General features: G+C 35.0%; 1 long non-coding RNA gene across 1 annotated transcript; it reads left to right on the top strand.

Moving 5' to 3' along the window:
* Positions 1-10339: 10339 nt before the first annotated feature.
* On the top strand, positions 10340-17572 carry LOC309850451. The gene is made up of 4 exons (XR_014304242.1): positions 10340-10418; positions 13659-13799; positions 17003-17049; positions 17478-17572. It is a non-coding gene; the product is annotated as an uncharacterized lncRNA (long non-coding RNA).
* The last annotated feature ends 7666 nt before the right edge of the window (positions 17573-25238 follow it).

Raw genomic sequence — 25238 nt, forward strand, 5'->3', positions numbered from 1 at the left:
AAATTCATTTATGCAGGATGAGTAAATTCTAGAAATCTAAAGTATAGCATGATGAAAATAGTTAACAATACTATATTGTATATTTGAAACTTGAGAAGATAGGTCTTAAATTAAGTCTTCTCACCACACGCTCACAGTGGACACTATGTAATGGTGATAAACATGTTAGCTTGCTTGTGGTGATGTTTGACAGCATATACATATATCATTTCATCAAGTTCTACACCATAAATATACAGTTTTTATATGACAAAGATATTTCAGTAAAGCTATTAAAGGATGTCCAACTTTTCTTCCTTGAACAATTTCTTAATCTACATTGACACTGTGGGTGATTTCTTTCAGTCTCATGACTAAAAAACTACCTTATTTTGATGCTTCTCAAGGTATATATCCAGCCTGAAGCCCTCTTTTTACCCTTGCCAGAAAGCAAACATACAAATAGGAAAACCAGAAACAATAACATAATTTCTTCAAAAGGCTTCCTCTTTGAAGTTAGGGACCACTCTACCCTGGCACATGTTCAGGTTGTAAACCTTCACAGAGGTCTTGAAATGAAATGTACCTAATACTATCATCTATGGTCATTATCTTTGACCATGGCTTTATCTCCTTGAATTTTATCAATAGCCTTCTAAATTATCTTTCTCATTCTGCTGTGCTCCTCTGTCTTTCGTTGTTAACACATCATCCAGAGTAATTCTGCAATAATAAAAATCTTCCCTTGTGACTTGTATGGCTATGCCTTTCCAGTGTCTTTCCAGTTCACACAATCAAGCCCTTACTATGTTACACAGGGCTCTCTGTGGTCATCCTCTGTTTTTATATTTCTGAAATCATGTCGCATTATTTGTCATATCTTTTTTCGAACAGAATAGCTAAGAAATGACATTTCTATTTTTTGTATTATTTTAATGAGAAAAAGGCAACATCTTGTTATTGCAGATTATTTTTATTTGATCAATGGGTTCCTGTTATGATAAGCATCAGTAGTAATAACAAGTATATATTCAGATGATCTCATCCGTGATAGGTCATGAATCGTGGAAGACCACAAATCAGGAATATTTATGAGACATGCAGGTGAACAATACAAGAGATATAAAACCTACATAGAAAATTGGAAAAATAAAAAATTGTCTTTCATAGTCAGATATGTTACTCATTCAATTCATTATTTGTATGGGTTGGTTTTTCTCTATAAATGATATTGACTTAAGTATTCAAATGTCTCCTTCATTCAGGGTCGCAGAAGTGAAACATTTTGGTGCTTAGTCATAAACTACAGCACCTTATCCCCAGGAATGTGTTTTCTTTATTTATTTTATTACAGGCGGAATTTACTATGATAGAGAGTAAAATTATTAGCTAAATTTCCTTCAGACCACAAGTCATAGACAGAATATAGCTTTTATAAGAGATGTTAACTCAAAATTTGCCAATAATACAGAAATAGCAGGATTTATAACACATGCAAACTCTGTTTCAGAAATTTTTTTTTCTCTCTAAATGAAATTTAATGGGATGGATTTCATTTTAATATCACTGACCTGGGGCGCCTGGGTGGCTCAGTGGGTTAAGCCGCTGCCTTCGGCTCAGGTCATGATCTCAGAGTCCTGGGATCGAGTCCCGCATCGGGCTCTCTGCTCAGCAGGGAGCCTGCTTCCCCCTCTCTCTCTCTGCCTGCCTCTCCATCTACTTGTGATTTCTCTCTGTCAAATAAATAAACAAAAATCATTAAAAATATATATATATCACTGACCTGATCCATTTAAATAGCTGTAGCAATTTATGGTTTGGCCATAAAACATGCAATATTTACATGCCTTGATAAAAGCTAATTGCTACATTCAACCAAATAGTATATTAACTATATAATCATGTATAGCACTGTACTATTTTATTGTTAAAATTTCACATCTGTATGTACAGTTTTTCTACATTAGGCTTCTATTTATGGCAACAATAAATAGCACAAATGAGCAAGAATAAATTGAGTTTTAAAGGAAGGTTTAAATAACTATAAATGGAAAATAAGACATTGATTATAATTTATAGGTGATATGTAGAGATATGGAGGAATAAATTTGGAGGTCTGACAATTTTTTTCTCAGAAATAGTATGTTTCTAAGTAGGATGGTTAGAAGCAAATAGTAAACATTTACTTGATTAATCTGAGCAAACATCTTCAAGGAATTAAGCTTCCAGAACTCTCAATTATAATGGGTGATCAGTATAATGTATTAAATTTTAAAAGCCCATACTGAGATTGGCACAGGTGACCAGCAACCCTGGAGGATGGATTAGCACCTGTTAAGATCTTGAAAAATACTGGCAGCCATGGGAGTGATCTAACTCTACTTTCTTTGATCTTTCAATGTATCACATATGTTCTTTTTAAGATAAAGTAGCCAGCACTTCCCCCTTGGCCCACAGATACTTGTGCACAACTTTATCTTCTAAACCAATTGTTCTCAAAACAATTTAAAAAGTTTACATAAATACTGATCCATTTTAGGAATATATAATTACTTTCAACAATTAAAGAAAATCTGCTGCCAAGGTCAAATTTTTTTCACATAAATGGACCGTGTTTGCAGATATTAATTGAGGCCACTGAATTAATTAGACTCTGATTCTTAGTTCTAGCCAAATTTTAAAAAATACACTAAGATGCAAAGTTATAAAAACAAAGGCATAAACATTTTTGTATTTTATATGATGTTGTTTAGGGAGTTTTAAAAACAATTCATATAGGCAAATTCATCAATCTTATATGGTGGGTGGTCATAGTTTTATACGTCAATATTTTCCCAACCAAATTAATAAGCACAAGCACGCAAAATCTATCTCGTAGTTTCATCACTGAGTTTGAGCACCTGATCACCATGGCCATCTTAGTCTGGAGTTGCTGTACTTGGGCATTTACAGTAAAAGCTGGACAAGGAAGTACTAAGAAGTACCCAGGTAATAGCCTGCAAGCTAAACAATCCTCCAGTCCCCATGTCTTTTTTTTTTTTTTAAAGATTTTTTATTTACTTATTTGACAGACAGAGATCACAAGCATGCAGAGAGGCAGGCAGAGAGAGAGGAGGAAGCAGGCTCCCTGCCAAGCAGAGAGCCCGATGCGGGGCTTGATCCCAGGACCCTGAGATCATGACCTGAGCCAAAGGCAGAGGCTTTAACCCACTGAGTCACCCAGGCGCCCCCAGTCCCCATGTCTTTACTGCATTCCTAACTCCTGATGATCAGTCAGTTGCCCCTGTCAATGCTGATTCCTCTTCCAGGCTGCTATTTCCTGACTTCAAGGATCTTGAAGGGCCCTGGTAACACTCACAGCGAATGGTCCATTGAGACTCTTATCTCCTGGTGGAAAAGGTTCTGCTTGGATGGAACAAAGTTGTAAGGAAAACTTCCTCACATATCCAGATATGTAAATGCTAGTATTTGGGACATGTTTTATTTTGGAAAATGGTTTAACATATTCGAGATTGTGAACATGTTTGCTTGAAAAAAAATCTTCACGATAATTTCTATTATCCAATAAAAATTGAAAATATATAAGAACAATTATCATAAAGTCATTGTATTTTTCAATTTAATGAACAACATATTTTTAAAACATACTGTTTTAAAAAATATTTTTAAAACACCATATGTTGATTATCTCCATCCAATTTTTGGTATAATTTTTCAGGTTTTTTTTTAAGATTTTATTTATTTATTTGACAGTGAGAGAGGGAGTACAAGCAGGGGATATGGGAGAGGGAGAAACAGACTTCCCGCTGAGCCGGGAGTCTGTTGTGAGGCTCGATCCCAGGACGCTGAGATCATGACCTGAGCTGAAGGCAGATGCTTAATGACTGAGCCACCCAGGCACCCCTTCAGTTTTATTGAGATATAATTGCCATACAGCACTGCGTCAGTTTAAGGTCTACAGCATAGTGATTTGACTTACATATATTGTGAAGTTCACTCCATTAATGTATACCGGTGCTGTTCTATCACTTAAAAAAAAAAAAAAAAGAATCATAGACAAATAACTCAATATATAAGCTGTATATCACACTAAGTTTTTTCTGGGACCCACTCCCAATATTTTTATAGCGCTACAATGAAGACTCCCCTTGGGTCAGGGAGAAAGCAGTGATATCACATTCTTTAATGCATTTAGGACGATAATTGATACCAGCACATACTCACTAGGCACGTTTTACTTCTGGAAATAGGTGGAAGGCAGCCAAAATGCACCAGCTTGAGAACGAATTATATATCATTTCCTAATATCAAAAGGAACCACTATGCTGTAACTCTGGAGATAATCATGTTTGCATCAGCAATTGTGCCGTAACATTTCACCTGACATACAGAAACTGTCAATAAGTGCCATTAAAAAAACATCAGAGGAAAATCACAAATACCTTCCTCTTTCATAGCATCCCAAGACACAAGATCTTCTATTACACAACTCTTACCGGTTCCTTTAGAAAGGTCCAGATGGCCATTCACTTCTCTTAATCACCCATAATTTCATATCTTCTCTTTCTATCATATGGAATCATATATAGTTTCCTATGTCTGGATTTTTCACTTAGCATAAGGCTTTTTTGTTAAATGTGTCAACACAGGGTGTCTCAGTCATTAAGCAGCCACCTTTGGCTCAGGTCATGACCCCAGGGTCCTGAGATGGAGCCCAGCATAAGGCTCCCCACTCTGCAGGGAGCTGATTCCCCCTCTCCTACTCCCCCTGCCTGTGTTCCCTCCCTCAGTGTGTCTCCCTCTGTCAGATAAATAAATAAATAATAAATAAATAAATAAATAAATAAAATCTTCAAAGAAACGTGTTGGCACTCATTCCTTTTTATTTTTATATAGTGCTCCATTATGTGAACATATGACATTTTGTTTATTGATTTCCTAGTGGATATATAATTTGGGCTGGTACTATTTCTTAAATATCTATCTATAGATTGTACCAGCCTGCTTTAGTAGAACCTGTTAACGCTTGCTTCTGCATTCCTCTTCATAGTACGTGTCCACATTTTACTTTGACTCTTGCACAGATGGAAATCCAGACTACTGATGAATCCCTGATGTCACTAGTAACATGGAAAGGCATCCTTGTGCAGAGAACCCAGAGAACAGTAGGATAATATTTCTGGGATACATCTACTACTCAGGAATAGAAATAGTGAGATTATGTGAATATGTAAGTTGTCTGAGGACTAAAAGATTTACAGATATGTATAGAATAGTTGTCATGTTGGATATTTCTAGCCGTTGTTTTTTTTTTAACAGCCACTATTCACCCATTGAAATGCCTACATCTAAAAAGATCAACAATATGGCAATTTTAAATTTTTTCTACAATCTTACGAACAGTTGGCTTAATTCAGCTTTACATTTTTGTTAGATTAGATTGAAATATAAAACCTTATTCTTATGATTTTCCAACATTATTCCCTTGATGATTTTAGATATTTCAGTATCATTCCCTGATATGCCCTCTGACTGGAAATTGTGTCTTTCATACAACTAAATCCTGACTTTGATATAATCATCTCAACTAATACCTCTTGCAATGGTTGGTTTCAATCTCCATTTTAATTGCTTCAGATATATCATCTCATTTCTAGATTACAAGGATATCTTTCTGTATTTCCTTCTTCTAGCTTAGGATAGTAAATTAATAATGTAATGAAAAGATATCATCTGTTTTCTGAACACATCAGTGAAATGTGGGGCTGTCTTCATCATATACACACTCACACAGACACACACATGCATATATATACATATGTATATGTACCATTTATGTATGTGACATACACATAAACATACATATCACATGCTTCATACACACATACATGTATGGTAGTTTATGTGTTATGCCTTAATAACTAAGAAGACAAATCATCCTTAATGCCTCATAACTAGTATACATTGATGACTTTCACAAATAAATTTGTGAAACAATAAATTTGCTTGTGAAAGTCATCATACAATAGAAGACTATAATAAACAAATGACATGTAAGTGCAAAATTGAAAATAGAAAAATGAAATTAATAAAGATACTGTCAATCAAAAATCAAAAGAAATATTTAGTCACCCTATGCAAACAGAGTGATTGGAGAACATCTCACAGTGTCCACCATTAAGATACAATGTAATGAATGAAAAGAAGCCAGGTGTATAAAAATGAAACAAACTACTTGCCAGAGAAATAGTACTAAATGTTTAAATTACACAGACAAAAAGAAAGAAAGGTAAGGGAAAATATAAAATAAGCTAGGTCCTGGCCCAGTGGAAAAGTTTTCATGACCAGCCAGTTAGTTGATTTGTCTTTAAGATGGTGTTTAAATAATTTTTATTGTTGCTTTTCACTAGTGATTCTTTGGTCTAGCTTTTTGTTGGTATGGTTTCATCTGTACACTCGATTTTTGTGCACAAAATACTCGTTTCTTTCATTCTAACCTAGAAGTCTTTTAACAGGAACAAAGCTTGCCATTTCTCAAGGAAATATCATACTTACTAAATAGATCTGAGAGAAATAATATCATAGCACCCTGACTTACATTTAATTTGTTATAGGAAATAGAAAACCTTCATGATTTAGGGTACAAGACAAGGGAAAATGGCCTGGTTGGCCAAATGTTTTGAAATGAGAGAGGTATATTATAATATTAGTGAAATGAGGAGAACAAAGGAAACTGTGCATCGAGAAAAACCTTATCTATTAACAATAGTATTATATTTTTTTTTGTCTAGGTCTGTAGTTAGCATTTAATCCAATTAGAATCTACTTCTAGACTACTATAGAGTCATATAGGCATTTTCTAACTCATCCAAGTATATGGATCAACTCACCACCAGTAGTGTTTGCCTTAAATAAAAATAGGCACAATATTATCCAAAGTAACTAGAATAACTGATGATGGACAGCTTTTCCAAATTCACCATCCCCCTTTGAAACACATAAGTTATAGAATTTTGTTGTTATTCTACATGGGTTTTCTGTAACACTAGACATTTAGTTATTGTTAATTGCGTCCCTAATGTATCAAAAACTATGTTTTCAAGAACAACATACAATCTTGTTAGAAAGACTATTTTATATGGTTGATTTTTCTGTCTTAAGAGTGCTAGTTATTGATCCAAATGCCATAAATATCGTGATTTAATCTTGTTTCTTGTTCATTGTTTATGGTTTCTCTTTACTGTAGGGCAAAACAAAAGCAACAGAGAATATTTGAGGAGTGCCAAGTTGCTAGAAGAACTGTTAACACTAATTGTGCAAACAATTGTAGAACTAAAAACAATCACAATCTTTAAAGGTCCTCTTTCTTTTTAATCTGCTTAATGTAATTATTTATTTACACTTAGCAATTTTTAACAGTAATAATTCTAAAAGATACATATTTATGAGAAGTGTACATGATCGCTAGCAAGATCTTGTTTCTAAAAAATCAATAACATGCTACTGAATAGAGTGAGAAAAAGAAAGCAAATGATTGTTCCCTTGGCGAGACCAGAGATCTGAATTTCAGTTTGGTACTTATGGTAAATCTGAAAGGAAAGCCAAGGAATATGATAGTAGGCTAAGTCGTACTTACTCTAATTTGTCTTCACCTGAGGTATTGTTTATCTGCTCTTCCATACCAAGTACAAAAAGTGACATTCTAGGGGCACCTTAGTGGCTCAGTTAGAACCAAATAATTCCCCTCCACAACATCTAAACCTCTGTCTGGGTCACAGAGATATTGACTGTTCGTGGTCACCGTTTTTATATGGCAGCTCTTTGTGTGGGAATGTCCACGGTTGGGCCATCGGGCACCCTTACTATGTGAACAGATACCTGGACCACAGGTAGAACATGACTATCTACCAGAGGTAGGAAGGACATTGCTGTTGTTTTTAATTGTTCTTTATGCAAATTTCAAATGCCTACGTAAGTTTATCCCACTTGGATTCCCTGGGATCAAATGGCTTTTTTTTTTCTTTTTGTTTTAAGTTTAATTGTTTTAAAGTTTACTGTATTAAAGTGATTTTTTTATTTTACCACAAATTTACCTGGCTGTGAAAATAATAGATACCGTGGACTTGGTCCAAATTATTTTTAACCTTTTTGTTTGGTTGGTTTGTGTTTCAAAGGACCATAATGAAACTGAAAAAAACACTGCATAATTAGAGAAAACATATATTAATATTAATTGTATATCCTATAAGTGACTAGTAACTAGAATATATATAAAAACTTTTTAACTCAGTAATAAAGAAAAAAAATCCAATTAAAAATGAGCAAATGTTCTGAATAGACATTTCTCTAAAGACCATGATAGATAAACAAATGGCCAGTGCATAAAAAAAAAATGTTCCACATCATTAGTCATTGGGGAAATGTAAATCAAAAGCACAGTGAGATACCACTTCAAATCTAGTAGGATGACTAAACTAAAAAAAACTAGATAACAACAAACGTTGGAAATGAATGAGAGAAATCAGAACCCATATACACTGCTGGCTGGAATGCAAAATGATGTATCAGCTTTGGGAAACAGTCGGGCAGTTCCTCAAACTTTTAGAGTTACCATATGGCCCAGCGATTCCACTGCTAGATATATCATCAAGAGAAATAATAATATATTCCCATACAGAAACTTGTACATAAATGTTCATAGCAGCATTACTCGCAGTAACCAAAAGGTGGAAACAACCAAAATGTCAATCAAAGGATAAATGGATAAATAAAATGTGGTATATCTTTACAACAGAGATCTATTCAACCATAAAAAGTAACAAAGCAACTGACACGAGCTACAACACAGATGAATCTTGAAAACAGTATGCTGATAGAAGTCAGTTTCAGTCATAAAAGACCACAGACTATTTGATTCCATTCTTAGGAAAGAATAGGGGATAGAAAGTAGATTAGTGTTTGCTTAGGGCTAGGTGGGGACTGAGAAAGAGTGGGGAAGAGATACCTAAGTGTTGCAGGATTATTTTTGAGGTGTTGAAAATGTTCTAAAATTGACTGTGCTGATGGTTGTAGTTGTTTATGAATACACTAAAAATCACATCAAACTGGACAGTTCAAGTATGCGAATTATATGGTCTATAAATTAAAATTCAATAAAGCTTGTTAAAAATTAATAATTTTTGAAAAAAAGGAGTTTGTTATACTTCATTGAGATCCTTGAGTACTAGATTGAAAGGGATGGAATTGTTGTCAATATAAAATCACATGATGAAAATTATTTGGTTCTATCTGGTTTTAGGTCATGAATTTTTATAGTAGTGTGACTGATACATTAGAAGAGAGAAGTGCTGGGGCGCCTGGGTGGCTCAGTGGGTTAAGCCACTGCCTTCGGCTCAGGTCATGATCTCAGGGTCCTGGGATCAAGTCCTGCATCGGGCTCTCTTCTCAGCAGGGGGCCTGCTTCCCTCTCTATCTCTCTGCCTGCCTCTCTGCCTACTTGTGATTTCTCTCTGTCAAATAAATAAATAAAATCTTTAAAAAAAAAAAAAAGAAGAGAGAAGTGCTGGTACAAAATCCAGTTGAAAACTATCGTAGGGGAAAATAGATTGTGTGTGTGAGTGTGTGTGAACTAGAGTAGAAGTTACTTAAAATTACAAAGAAAGTGTATAACAAAATAGCTATCTTATGTAGCACTGACTATTGTTAGGGTCTGTTAATGCTCAAATCAATTAATCTTCACAATAATCCTAGAAGAATGTCATTTTCCAGTTCATAGGTAAAGAAACTGAGGAAGACAGCTCAAAGAATTGCTCAAGTATATAGTGCTAGAAATGAACTGAGTCAAACATCCAACAATTGGTATTGTAACCTTGACCTTAGAAGCCATGTTCTTTAGGATATAGAAACTTGGATGATTAATGGTTCTGTTCAGCAAACATTTACACAACATAAAATGTGTTCAAATCATTGAATTAGATGCTGAGATATAAAGTCAACCATGAGTTCTCATTAACATCAATAACCTGTTTCATGGAACACAAAGACAGGTACTATCAATCTATAATTACAGTTAGATGTGGTAACTACAGAGATGTACACTAAGTGTTAGGGGAACACACAAGAAGATTCAAACAATATGACAGATGACAGCAAAAAAAAAAAAAATAACATTTTGAGTCTATTTAGGGTAACTGGTGATCACTTAGCTAACATGTAGCCAATTCTCCACAAATAGATTCTAAAAATATTATCTACATCCACACCTCTGATTGTGTTCTTTTACTTACTTCCACTTTGCATTCTCTATTCTATACATTGCATTCTGTGATCTATTCCTATTATACAACATTTTTGGGTGAGGTGTTATTACTAAACTTGCTATGATTCTTTTCTAAATACCTAACTCTAGATCTTCTAGACTATTAAGTCATTTAGTACAGGTATGTCTTATTAATCTTTCTGTCATATTATCTAGGACAGTTACTGGCTTGTTAGTGCCCAATATTTTTGAGTAAGGAAATAATCATATAAAAGAACAAATAAGTGGATGGACCAATGAATTATTTTGTCTAAATGTTTTATAGAAAATATACTGGTGGGTGCCTGCATGACTCAGTTGGCTAAGCCTCTACCTTTGGCTCTGGTCATGGTCTCAGGGTCCTGGGATCGAGGCCAACATTGGGCTCTCCACTTAGTGGGGGTCCTGCTTCTCCCTCTCTCTCTCTCTGCCTGCTTGTGATCTCTTTCCGTCAAATAAATAAATTTTTTTAAAAATCTAAAAAAAGAAAATATACTGGTTTGTGTGTAGTAAAAATTGGTTATAGAAGGGAGTAGATGTTTTGTTTTGGTTTTAATTTTTAGATTTAATTAATCAATTAGCTGGTTATCTATCTATCTAAAAAGAAGAGAGACAGAGAGAGAGAGAGGAGAGAGAGAGGGAGGATCCAATATATGGGAAATTCATTAGAAAATTAAAATTAGAGCTATCAACTTTAGAGCATTTTCACAGAAGTGAGAATTGAATCATCTCAAGATGCATAACATAAGGAACGACTTTAACTATTCCTGAATAAAAGAAAAAGCTCAAAGAATTTGAAAAAGTCAAATATAGTAGGTTCCACTAACCAAATTGTCTACTTTCTCCTAAAACTCAACACCAACAATACAGAATCCTGATGGTTAGAAATTATTGATGTGGGGCGCCTGGGTGGCTCAGTGGGTTAAACCGCTGCCTTCGGCTCGGGTCATGATCTCAGGGTCCTGGGATCGAGTCCCACATCGGGCTCTCTGCTCAGCGGGGTGCCTGCTTCCCTTCCTCTCTCTGTGATCTCTTCCCTTCCTCTCTCCTACTGTGATCTCTCTCTGTCAAATAAATAAATAAAATCTTTAAAAAAATAAATAAATAAATAAATAAATAAAAAGACATTATTGATGCAAAAATATCAGGGATTATGTGGTGGATTAAAGAATTCCAGATGCAAATGCATGATGACATTATGAACTGTATTACTGTAATTTAGTTGGATTATTATATATATATATATATATATATATATATATTTAGTTGGAGATTATATATTATATTATGAACTGTATTACTGTAATTTAGTTGGACACAGAACCTGGTGTCAAGAACAGAAACATCAGGCATTTGAGAAGAAAGAAAAGGAGCTGATATAAGAAAGACTGAAAGACAGAAGTTGGTGATTAAACTGGAGATTTGAGGGACATGGCACTTTTGAGCAATGAAAAGGTCTGAGGCATGACACCTGAATGTGCCATCACATTCTTGTAGAGTTTAATAATATTGCAGCAACAGAAATGAAAGGAAATAGATAATCAACATGGAAATATTTATGTCATCATTACAAGGCAGAGACTAGAGCCAGAAACTGAATAAGAAACTTGAAAATTTGAGGAAAATGGAAAAGGATCATGGTATTCTTTATGTCCAAGAAGTCAGACAGGACTTTACCAAAGTCAGATGTCATAACAATTTCTTGAACAACAAATTCTATTTAGTCTACTCTAATCCTTAGGTAAGAAATGAAATTAAACCTCTCTCTAATGGAAATATTTTATTCCCTTTACACCAACATGAATCTCCTTCCTCTGACAGAAACCTGTCTCTCAAGGGCTCTTAATGTCACTTGTCACTTAACAAAATCTGTGTTACTGTGTTGGCTGAAAGTCATGTTCAATTTTCACAACCTCTTTATTAATAATCAGAATGTATCTCAAGAGACAAAATCCTCATACCTCATACCTACTTTTAGGAGGAAAAAAAAAGCTAATAGCTTTTACATCCATTGCAAAAGCAAGTCATTTAGGAGAGAAAAAGCTATCTGATTGTTTCAGCCAATTTAAATTAAATTGAAATGCCTTTTTATGAAACTCTGTCTGAATGTGCTATGGAAAATGAAGGTGCTTTAGCATTAAGGACGGGGTTTAGTTTGAAGAAACGCCAGTTTACTCTCTGATTTTCACTTCTCAGCTAAATTTGTAAGTTGTTGGCTTTTTAATTTTTGGGGGTTTTTTTCCCCTTTCTTTTTTTATTTTTTTGCCTTTTAAATCTGTGATTCCCCACGAGTTATCATTCTACATGGTTTCTTTTTTTTCCTTTATTTTGTTAAAATAATTTGATGCTGATAATATCCATAGTAGGAACTATAACACCAGTACAATCAGTTCATTATATGAGAAACATGTATGTCTTTTGCCATATGAAAAATTGGGGGGTTTGGTTATCATAGAAATGCCTATTTATGAGGTACCTATTTAAATAAAAGTATAAAAACTTTAGTTTTCTCCCAAATAATTTTACTCTTTTTTTAAAAATATAAGAATTATCACATACACTTTGGAATGTTCCGATAAACAGGAGTCATGTAAATTTTCCTTGAGGAGGGGCATGAAAACTAATTGTGTTATGTTTTTGTTTATTTGCTTTATAATACTGAGAAGCGTACTGAGCCGTACTAGTCACCATTTGGAATAACACAGTCTTACAGACAGCACAAATTTAGTGAAGATTTTAAGAATAATATTAACAGCTACAATAACAACACTGACTCACTGAACTATGAATGAAGCCAGCCCTTGTCCACACATAAGTCTAACTGAATACTCTTGGCAATCTGTCCTCTGGATATTACCCGACCCTGCTCTTCAGAACCCTGAGGGGACTGCTCTGCCGGAGACGTGACAGATCCAGGATTTCACAAGACAATTAGGAGACTCAAAACCCAAACTTACTTGTCATGCTTACAGCTTTATCTTCTTGAAATGTGTTAGAATCTCAATCTTTGGTTGAACCATCTCATTTCTGTTTTTTTTTTTTCCTCCTCTTTCGTTCACCACTCTGAACATGTCCTTGAATGACCTCAAAAATACCACAAGCTTTAGGGGGTGGGATTATGGACATTGGGGAGGGTATGTGCTTTGGTGAGTGCTGTGAAGTGTGTAAACCTGGTGATTCACAGACCTGTACCCCTGGGGATAAAAATATATGTTTATAAAAAATAAAAAATTAAAAGACCAAAAAAAAAAAAATACCACAAGCTTTGATTTGGGGGTTAAAAATAAACTTTAGCAAGTAAGTGAATTCACAAATACATAATTCAAAAATAGGGAGGATCACGTGCATTTTTATGACTTAGTTTTGTCCTCTGTCCTTCCAGGCCCGTGAAGAGCATTACAAGAATCATCTGAGAAAGTATATTTTTCCACTGATAAATGATATGTTTCATGTAAAACAGAAATAGGGACAAAATAAGTATAATTGTTTTTCACCTATGGAAAAAAAACAAAAACAAGTTTATGTAAGTGATTTTTTATCTCAATTATATGCAAGACTGGAAAGATTTTATTTTCAACTTCAGCCTGTTATAGAAAGGGATAATACTGCTTCTACCTATAACAGGGTTTATTAATCACTCATTGTTGTACAACAAATTATTGAAGTTTAGTGGCTGAAAAAATGTATTATCTTATGTAGTCTTTAAGTGGAACAGTTTAGTTCATTGGTTTTGGTGCAAACTTTTCAGTGAGTCATCCAAAGACTTCACTAGGACTGAAGTGGGACCAGCCATTCCCTCACATGGCTATTGGCTGAAGGCCTGAGTTCCTTATTTCTACTGGGAAATTATTAGGAGAATTCAGTTTCTCCCCAACAGAGTCTCTTCATAAAACTGCTGAGAATAGGACTAACTTCAGCTAGTGACAACAGAGAGAGAAAGAGAGGAAGTCATTTTTGTCTATTGATCATGGAAACTTAGACCTACATTAATGTTGAAAAATAGGCTAATGTTCTAGGTTTAATGTGTAATTGTTTATTAAGTATATGCTATTTGAATATAATTGACTCCTAATGAAAATATAATTTTTATAGAGTCCATCGATATTTGCTATATTATAGATAAATTAATTAACAACTGAATTATTTTAAATATTTTTAATCTTTCAAAAGCACTTTTATAGATCATATATAATAATCTTATTTCAAAGGAATTTTTATTAAATCTTACTTTAATCAAAACATTCTACTAGCACATTATGTCTTAGCTACTTTTATTTTTACCTGACACCATCCATTCATTCAGACATGATTTTACTCTCAAACATTCCTGTGCACATTCATTTAAGAACCATTAATAGAGTGACTACTACCTGTTGGGTACAGAGGTAAGCACTGGTGAATAAAAGAGACAAAGAATGCTACCCTCATGCAGTTTTCCTTCTAGTGAGGACAGAAAATAAGCATATTCATAAGTAAAATAAGCATTTTATTTGGTATTACTATTACATGGAGGAAACTAAAACTGAATCGTAGAGAAGATACTGTTAGAGATGGATGAACTATTAACAACAAATATTGGACACGACCTCAGTGTCACAATGCTACAAAAGAAAATGCAAGCAGAGGGGTGCCTGGGTGGCTCAGTGGGTTAAAGCCTCTGCCTTCAGCTCAGGTCATGATCCCAGGGTCCTGGGATGGAGCCCCGCATCTGGCTCTCTGTTCAGCGGGAAGCCTGCTTCCCCCTCTCTCTCTGCCTGCCTCTCTGCCTACTTGTGATCTCTGTCTGTCAAATAAATAAATAAAATCTTAAAAACAAAACAAAACAAAAAAAGAAAAGAAAAGAAAAGAGAATGCAAGCAGAGAAATACTGAGGTGTAAACATTGCTGGATTAGGACACATTTAAACATCAAGGGAGACTGTTTTATCTAGAACAGAGTAAGCAAGAGAGGAAACAGCAGGAAATGAAATCAGACCTGCCGTACTCACTTGATACTCTAAACCATCATAAGGATTTCTTTTTTTATTTTCCAGAATCAGAAGAGAAGCCATTGGAGAAAGAAAGGACACACACACACATACACATACACAAAGGATTAGTTACAAGTCTGTTAAAATAATTGCAATGTCCAGGGAAAAGGCCCTATGGTATTAGTAGTAATTAATTTATAGGATCAGTGTTCAGTGTCATTTTCATTTAAGCCCCAAAGTACTTTTGTGGAACTAGACAAAAAGTAATTCTCAAATATATTAGAAAGAAAAAAAAAAAGGTAAATGATAGTGAAGCCTGATGACGAAGATCAGAGTAAGCTCTCGTTATACCTAAGATCAATAATGGTATTGAAAGTATAGTAAATTAAGCACTGAAGTGGTGCTAGATGATACATAACTAAACCTAACAGAATAGGAGGTTTTAGGTTGTCTTTTATGAGAAAAGTGTTAATTTCATCCCTGGACTTTAAATTATTTATATATTTTTAAAAAATTATTTATATTGGGGCCCGTGGGTGGCTTAGTTATTAAGCGACTGCCTTCGGCTCAGGTCAAGGTCCGCAGGCCCTGGGATCAAGCCCCGCATCAGGCTCTCTGCTCAGCAAGAAGCCTGCTTCTGTCTCCCCCTCTGCTGCTTGCCTTTATTTATTTGACTCTTTCTGTCAAATAAATAAATAAAATCTTAAAAAAAAATAGAAATTATTTATACATGTTAATGTACTGATGTGATGCTTTATTTTGGTACAAAATTAGAAGAAGTGCAGTAAAATATTGACATTGAATAAAATACTTAATGATATGTTAACATAAATAGGAGTGAATATCTGGGTTATCTCTCTTGTATACTTTTCTTACTTCTATTTTGATAGGCTTTATTGAGTTGGATCAAAAAAAAATACAAAATTCCAGTTATAAGTACAAGAGACGGAATGTGCAACAAGAGGGTGATAGATAACAGGACTGTATGATATGCGAGAAAAGTTGCTAAGACAGTAAATCCTGTTTCTCATCATAAGGATATATTTTTTTCCTTCCTTTCCTTCCCTTTTCCCTTCCCTCTTCTCTTCTTTTCTCTTCTCTTTTCTCCCTACTGTATCTTTATGAGAAGATGGATTTTAACTAAACCCATTAAGGTCATCATTTCATAATCTATATAAGTCAAACCATCAACCCGAACACCTTAAACTTATACAGTGATAGATGTTAATTATTTCTCAATAAAACTGGAAGAAAAAGGTGAATTTGTAGATGGGAAATTAGCAATTGCAACTAATCTGGATATACTATGTGGTATTATAATCTATAATATAAAGTATGTATTTGGTCTTGGTTTCCTTTCTGGTAGGAGCTCTTAAACCCTAGGAATTTCCTAAGTGATTAGAGCTTGGACGGTCTCTTTTGTTAGGTTAATGAGGTGTGTTTTGTGATGTTGGAACCACTTAAAACAGGAGCCCTTTGCCAGGAGAGCCAACTGTGTGATTCCAGGGTTGGAATATTCAGTCTCATTCCCAGCCTCTATCTCCTGTTGAGAGAAAGGCTGCAAGTTGAATCAATTGCCAATAGCCAATGATCTATTCCATCACGCATTTGTAATGAAGCCCCCATAAAAACCTCAAAAGGACTGGGTTAAGAGAGCTTCAATGTTGGTGAACACATGCAGATGTGGGGAGAATGGAGAGGACCCCGATCTCCAGGCCTTTCTCTCATACGTTGCCCTATGCCCCTCTTCCATTTAGGTGTTCCTGAATTATAACCTCTACAAGGAATTATAACCAGTGATCTAGTAAGTAAAAGGTTTCTCTGAATTCCATAAACTGTTCTAGCAGGCTAGTGGAATTAAGGAAAGGGTTCGTGGGAACCTTTGATTTATACCCAGTCGGTCAGAATCAAGCCAATAACCTGGGCTTGGAACTGGCTTCTGAAGGTATATTGGGGTGGGGGGCAGTTCAGTCGCAGTGATCTTTTACTTGTGGAATCTTTGTGTAGATATTGTTAAAACTGAATGGAGTTCTGAGACACACTGCTGTGTCAAAAAAGTGCTTTTTGGTGGGACAGGAAACCCTGACACCCACACCCACAAATCAGATTTCGGCTGCAATTTGCTTAAACCCACTAGAATCCAACGTTCACTTTGATTATTGGGGGAAAAAAATATTGAGAATTTGCTTTATCCTATTGTTTGCCATTCTAAACAACATTCTTGCATTTCAGTATTTGTTCTCTGTTCAAGTTTACATACATGTATTTTAAAGGATATGAACTTTTTCCTGATGAGTTTTGGTGATGGCAGTAAGAGATAAAACCAATAAAAAGGTAAGTATTTATACTGTGTTATGGTATGTGTGTTTAGTATTTAACAGGTACAATAGTTTGATCATTTGAATCAATACATAAATATAGCAGCTTCCATTCCTTAGAGTTTTTACTATATTCCAGGAACGACATTATACATATATGTTGTCTCCTTCATTCTTAGAAATCATCATGGATATTTTGGCTTGTTAAACAAATGACAAGTTAAAATGAAACTTTTATCTCTCATAAAATGTCATGATAAGTACTCATAGGAGAGAATAGTCAATGATAATAAATTAGCCATTTTCTTAATGCATTTTTTATATTATAAAACTAGTAAGTCAATAGCCTGTGCACCTGCTGCTAGTAATTTGCAATTATCCATTGCTTGAAATTTTGCAATATGCTCCATAAACCAAAAAGCAAAGCTTGCTATCAAAAGAGAACACAAAATAGAACGCAAGTTTTCACTTTCTTTGAGCAGCCAGATGGCTTAGAACTATTTCTCTGCGATTGAATATAAAAGAAATAGAACTGAGACAAATTGACCATTTCAGGTTTATAGCATAGTTTTATGATTTTTAAACAATGAGGGGAATGTATAAAATTATTAAATCCACATATCATGCGGAAGATTGTTTAAATAATACACAACACATTTACAATATGTTACCAGGAACACACTTAGGCGGCAGATATTCTCTGACTATTATCATGCCATTTTTGCAAATTATCTGCATATATGTAGAAAGCAAAATGTTCAATTGTTCAAAAAACAGGCATTTCAATATAAGAACCAGAAATGAATAGCCAGAAGAATGGCAATTTTAAAAACATAATTTGTGTGGAGGAGATAACAAGGGTGACTAGGTAATTGGCATCTGGTTTAATCTTATTCTACTTTCTTTTTCTTTTCTGTCAAGTGGTGGCAATAGTAATAGCTACATCATACGTTTTGCAAGAAAATTTAAATAATCCATTTAAAACAAAATTAACTCTAAATTAACATTAAAAGTGCATAGCAAACTTTAAATAAATATACTAAATCAGAAGGAATAAATAATTAAAGAATGCTCACCGATTTTCTTAGTGATAATCTCCAGGATTTTGTATCTGCAGTATGTTTTGCATGAACTGTTTCATTTTATTTTCCAATGCATGGGTTGTCTGAACATATATATTAATATCTAGAGGGTTCTGAAGATCATCCGGTTAATGTAAAGGATATAAAAGTAATTGAATCCAGTGAGTATAATAAAACTATTAATAAGGATATTATGGCTTCACTCTGTACTGTTTTTAAATCTCTGTGTACATAATAACAAAACTAGGCCAAAGCTCTGAACTTCAGTGTTATGTAAATTGTTGTGGGGTGGAAGGCAGATATCAACACTGCATAGATACGGTGGTCACTCTAAAATGGATTTTAATCCAACTGTGCAAGGAAGACAAGGATGGACAAGTAGGTGATTCGAGCAAGCTAATAATTTGGATCCCTGAGAAGGTCAGTCTAACATGCATTTGCAACTATAACCCACTCATAAAGATGATAGATGAAGAGAGAAGATAGATGATAGATTAGTAGGTGGATAGACAAGAGATAGACAGACAGACAGATAGATAATAGATAGATGACAGATAGATAGATAGACAGACAGATAGATAGATAATAGAGAGACACAGAGACTAAATTCACATCTTGGCACACTCCCAAGTTCTCAACAGAGACATTAATGACCTCTATTTTTTTAAGTCACGAGCACAGGTTTTTTAGCACTATTTTTGATTTTTGCAACACTTTTCATGACTGTCCTCTCACTGACTTTTTAAAATATTCTCTCCACTTGATTTCCATTCTTTGTGGTCTTCCTCCCAAATACCTCACTTGTTCTTCCAAGGCCCAGTCATGGTGTTCCTAGAACAAACTATCTTCCCTTCTCACTGTACTGCCTCTATGAGGCAAACTCATTCCCCAGTGTATTAATAACAACTGATATGCCTAACATTCAAAAACCTACATCTCTGTCCAGAATTCAAAACCATATATGCCCACTCTCCTTCACTTAGGTGCTACCAAGGAAACTTACCATAATCATGTCTAAAATGGAGCAAGACTTTCCCCTCTATAACTAACAATACTTTGGAGTGTAAAAGAGTCCTCTTACACTAGCATGGCTGAAAAGGATCATTATTTTTCTGACTTCTTTGTTTGAGTTTATCAGCCATCTAGGTTCCGAAGAGCTACTGTCCCCTTCACATTTCTATAGCCCAACTCGCATTAACATACTGTGATCTAATGACGGCTCTCCTTGACCAATCCAACAGTTTTCCCAACAGGTCTGCAAACATCCACTTTTATTATTTTTTTCTTTTTTTAATCACAAAATGCATTGTATATCCTGAGGTTACTAAATCTAAATATTACTCTCAAACAAACAAAAATAAAATTATAGTGACTTACCATCCCACTTAGAAAAGTATTCACATTCCTAATAGCACTGTGACAACACAGTCACATTGGTGTCTTGGAAATCAACACTGCAAACGAGCATGCCTTATGACAGAAAAAAGACCTTCATGTGTAAAAAACATGGCCCTTGTTGCGTAGGTTTTATGGGATTCAGCTTATCCCCTCACGATTTTGTACACATTTCACCTCCAGGTCTGTCTAGAGCCCTTGCCAGCCGGGTCATTGTCCCCAGTACTCTGCTTTAACCATTCTTTTCAGAGTCACATACTTACATCTGTCAAGCCGTGACCCTGGCTCCCACCTCTAACAGAGGCGCCCCACTGTACAAAGAAGAGCAAAGAGCAGAACAATATCTACCTGCAGCAACTGCCATTCTAAGAAGTCAACTCATTGTATGATTTGCAGATGTTGAGGTCACCAAAAAGACATGACTCACATAGGCCCTGGATGGAACGATGTTTTACTTGCATAGAGAAGACAGATAAAGCTCAACTTCAATAGTAAGCTTTGGTCCCCAGTGACCTCTTGGGCTTAAGGTGAAGAACCCCATCCCCTCTCTGCTGGGAACATATAGAGCACTGAGGCTGGCCAGGTGCCCTAGGACACACACTCTTAAGAAGAACAAAGATACGCACATCAAACCCAGAACACAGAAAGAGATTCCCAAACAAAGCAATATGCTTGGCACAAGCTGTGAAGGATTTTTATCTTCACATTAAAAAGTGTTCAGGCCCGTGGCCCGCTTAGGGAACCATGCGAGGGTCAGCAGGCTGGGCACGACTGTCCTTTCCAGCAGTGTCAAAAATCTGAAGTTGGTACTAAATTTTCACCTTTCTAAATTTCTCAGTGGCATTTGACAGGATTGATCATTCCCACTGTGACACGCTCCTTTCTTACTTTATATCTGAGATAGTATTTTCAACTCAGTTAATTTAGATTTTCCCTCTTTGAAGTGGTCTGTTTTAATCAAACTCCCTGAAATAGCATCCTGGCTTTTCTCTTTTACATCTGTTAATTTTCTCATAATACTTATCATATATATGCATATATATCTGGTTGATATATATGTTGATATATATATCTGTTGATAACCTGTCTCCAAAAATAGGATATAAACTCATGATAAGTGGAACTTCATTTCTATTTTTATTTTTGTCTAGTTGTGTATGGATGTGTTTTTTTTTTTCCAATTTTTAAACTTTTTGTTAAAGGTCTTATTTATTTATTTGAGAGGAGAGAGAGATAGTAAGAAAGAGCACTGGTGGAAGGCGGGCAGAGGGAGAAGCAAGCTCCCCTCTGAGCAAGGAGGTGGGGCTTCATCCTAAGACCCTTGGATCATGCCCTGAGCTGAAGGCAGATGCTTAACCCGCTGAGCCACCCAGGCACCCCATGTAGTGTATTTAAATGAAATGTTACTTTCAGCAAAATTTTAGATTTAGAAAAATTCCAAAGGTAGTAAAGAATGTTCCCTTATATGTAGACCCAGTTTCCTCTTTTAATATTTTAAATTAGTTTGATACATTTGTTACAAATAGTGAACCGATATTGATATAGTATCATTAACTAAAGTTCATCCTGTGTCCAGAATGCCTATTTTTTACCTACTGTAACCTTTCTATTCCATGTCATGCATTTAGCATTATGTCTCCATACACTCCTCCTGGCTGGGAAACATTTCTCAGACATCCCTTGTCTTGATGACAGTTCAGAGGAACATTAGTCACTATTCTGTAGAATGTTCCTCAACTGGTATCTGCTGTGCATTTTTTTTCTCGTCTCATGATTAGACTGGGGTTATGTGTTTTTGGGAGAAGGACCACAGAGATAGTGTCATTTTCATTACATCAATAGTACACAGTATCAGCTTTACTTAATAATGTTGATCTTGTGATCGCCTGGCGGAGAGAGTGTTTGTCAAATTGTCCCCTAGAAATGTACTGTTTTGTTGTGGGTTTTTTTTTTTTTTTTTTTTTTTTTGTTTTTTCTTATTGCAGTTCTCTTTGGAAAGAAAGTCACCAAGTGCAGCTTTAACTTACACTTAAAGAAAGGAGCCACACTCCTCTTCCTGGAGTGTGGTTTCTACATAAATTATTTGGAATGTTTCTCCTTCTCTTTGGTTATATGTAAATTTTCACTGGAACAGGGAGAGGAGTGACTCTTATCATCTGCCATCATCTGCCATCCACTTACTTAATTGTTTATTATATTATGTATAGAAGTATTTATGTATAGAAGTATCTGCATTCTACTTGTTAACTGATGACTCCCTCAAGATAACTTCAGAAGCCAGAGTACAGTTCTTCCATCATTTCCTTTTCCCTCAACTCTTTCAGGTTTCATTTATTTCCAAAGTTACTTAAGCAAGCACATTCCCCCCCACACCCTTCCATGAAACAATTTCATATATGTAATACAGTTGGATTGCTTTATAACATTTTTATTTTCTTCCTGAGATCCACAATCTCCTAAAGTGTTTTTTTTATTTGCATCCTTAAGGGCCATTCTTTGTTGCTCTAAAATTCTATGGCTTTGGATAAATGCACAATGTCATGTATCCATTATTATAGTCTCATACAGAATACCTCTCTGACTCTAAAAAAAGCTAAAAAACTAGATTTGAATGTTAAACAGTTGAAAAATGCATCATTGACTGCCCTTATTAGACTGATTATATTTATTTTAAGGCAATCAATTCTCTTCTCTCCTGATATCATTTAGTTTTTGAATTTCTAAAAAATGTTGTTACAATATTTATAATAAGTTTGTTACACAACTGCCGATGTCCCTAATTTGGGAATATTTCAATCTACTGTGTTTGTCGACAAGTTCTGTAAGTTTAGTGAAATGTCAGCTACTAATTTTTAGAAAGAAAATCACATAATGTTGAAACATTTCCACTCATTTTAAAAATATTCTCTTGGGAGCACAAGATTTTTTGGGTAAATGCTTTATCATCCATTATTTAAAAAAAATAATAATAATAACATCTTTATCTTGAAGAGACAGGCGAGGAGGCACGGTTCTTGTTCCAGAAATCACTGCAAGTTCCTGCAACATTAAGAGCTATTTGCCACAACAACGTGCTTACCAAAAAAACTGAAATCATTTATTTATCAATGAAAAAAACACAACATTTTTTAAAATTTTTTATTTTGTTATAAACATGTATTTTTATCCCCAGGGGTACAGGTCTGTGAATCGCCAGGTTTACACACTTCACAGCACTCACCAAAGCACATACCCTCCCCAATGTCCATCACCCCACCCCCCCTTCTCCCAACCCCCCTTCCCCCAGCAACCCTCCGTTTGTACATTTTTAAGTTTCAAAATACTTTGAAACATTTAACAAGAAAAGTATTTTAAAAAGAGAAAATAAAATTAGTAAGCTTCTGATCAGTGAAAAAAAAATTAAAAAAAAAAAAAAAGAAAAAAATTATTTTTTAAAATTGTATTTGAGAGAGAGAGATGAGCTGAGGGTCGGAGGGAAAGAAGCACAGGGAAAAGGAGCAGCAGACTCCCCACTGAGTGGGGAGCCCAGAACAGGGCTTGATCCCAAGACACTGAGATCTTGACCTGAGCCAAAGTCATATGTCTAACCTACCGACCCACTTCTGCCCTGAAACTTTTTAAAAAATAAAGTCTGAAAAGAAGAGGAGGGAAAATCATGAAAGTATTTTGTGCGTAAATCCCAGTTCTTATGTCTACCCTGGACAAAATTAATCTACTTTCTGTCTAAAATAAAAAGAGAACATTTTTAAGATCAGAGCAAAATTAAGAGAAAAGCACAGAGATTTCCTATATACCCCTAACCCTACACAGATACATAAATAGCCATCCCCATTCTCAGCATTGCCCACCAGAGTGGGGCAGTTGTTAGAACTGATGAACCTACATGTAGGCAGCATTACCACCCAGTCTTTGGACATTTACATTAGGATACATTCTTGTTGTTCATCCCATGGGTTTGAACAAATGTCCAATAGCATGTGTCATCCTATAATGTACTAAAGTATTTTCACTGCCATAAAAGTGCTCTGTGCTCTGCCTATTCTTCTCTCCCTAGTATCCTGTCTCCAACCCCTAGGATTGCTGATCTTTTTATTGTCTCCACAGTTTTAACTTTTCCAGAATGACATATAATTGGAATTACATGGCATGTAGTCTTTCTGGACTGGCTTCTTCCACTTAAGTAATGAAAATTTGTTTCTTCTTTGTGTTTTCATGGCTTGGTGGCTCATTTCTGTTTTAGCACTGAATAATAGTCCATTGTCTGAATGTATCATGGTTTATTTATTCATTCATTGAATGAAGGATATCTTGGTTTCTTCCAGGTTTTGTCTCTTATAAATAAAGCTACTATCAACATCTGTATGCAGGTTTTTGCAGGAACATAGGTTTTCAACTCTATGGGCAAATACCAAAAAGCTTCCACCTCATTTTAGTTAAAAATAATATTGTAAATGTTTTGTTTAAAGAAAAGTCAATCCCATAAAATGAACAAATTAAAAAATAGAAAATATTTCGCTCTTATTTTTATATAGGTGAACAGTAGTCATGTTATTTTTCTTTCCCCATCCAGTAGATTTTCTTCCATAGTTCACTGTGGGGAGCACCAGCCACCTGGGAAGTACTCTTCTGCATTCTGTCCAAGTACTCTAACAATGTGTAAACTTATAATTTTTATTTCCGTACACAGCTTCAGAGTTTCCAAATCTTTTGAGTATTACACTTAATCTCTTCAGCTTAGCAAATAAGGGTGTGCCTCTAAAATTTTTTTAAAGCGGTTTCTTCCCACTGACTTATCTGAAATTTGTCCCTCACATTTCTATATACCATTATTTAGTTTCCTCAAAAACTCTTATAGTTCTATCTATCTTCACATACCTTTTGTTCTGTCAGCAACTCTCCCTGCCCTAAGAATGTCTTCATCTCACTTCTTTTCACACTGGAAGGAATTGTTCCGTCATCTACATTCTTCTAAGAAAATTCCCTGCTCCCTGCATATGAGTTCACTGTTCACAATCTAACTTTATATCTAAACACCACAATTTCTTTATCCATGCAATTAGGACGAAGTCATTAGGACAATTTAGGCTGTTTTCCATATCTTCGTTATTGTGAATAATGCTTCAATAAACATGAGGGTGCAGATATATCTTCAAGATACTGATTTTCTTTCCGTTAGATGTATACCCAGAAGTGGGATT

This window comes from Mustela nivalis (assembly GCF_964662115.1).
Source record: "Mustela nivalis genome assembly, chromosome: 16".
NCBI classification, from domain to species: Eukaryota; Metazoa; Chordata; class Mammalia; order Carnivora; family Mustelidae; genus Mustela; species Mustela nivalis.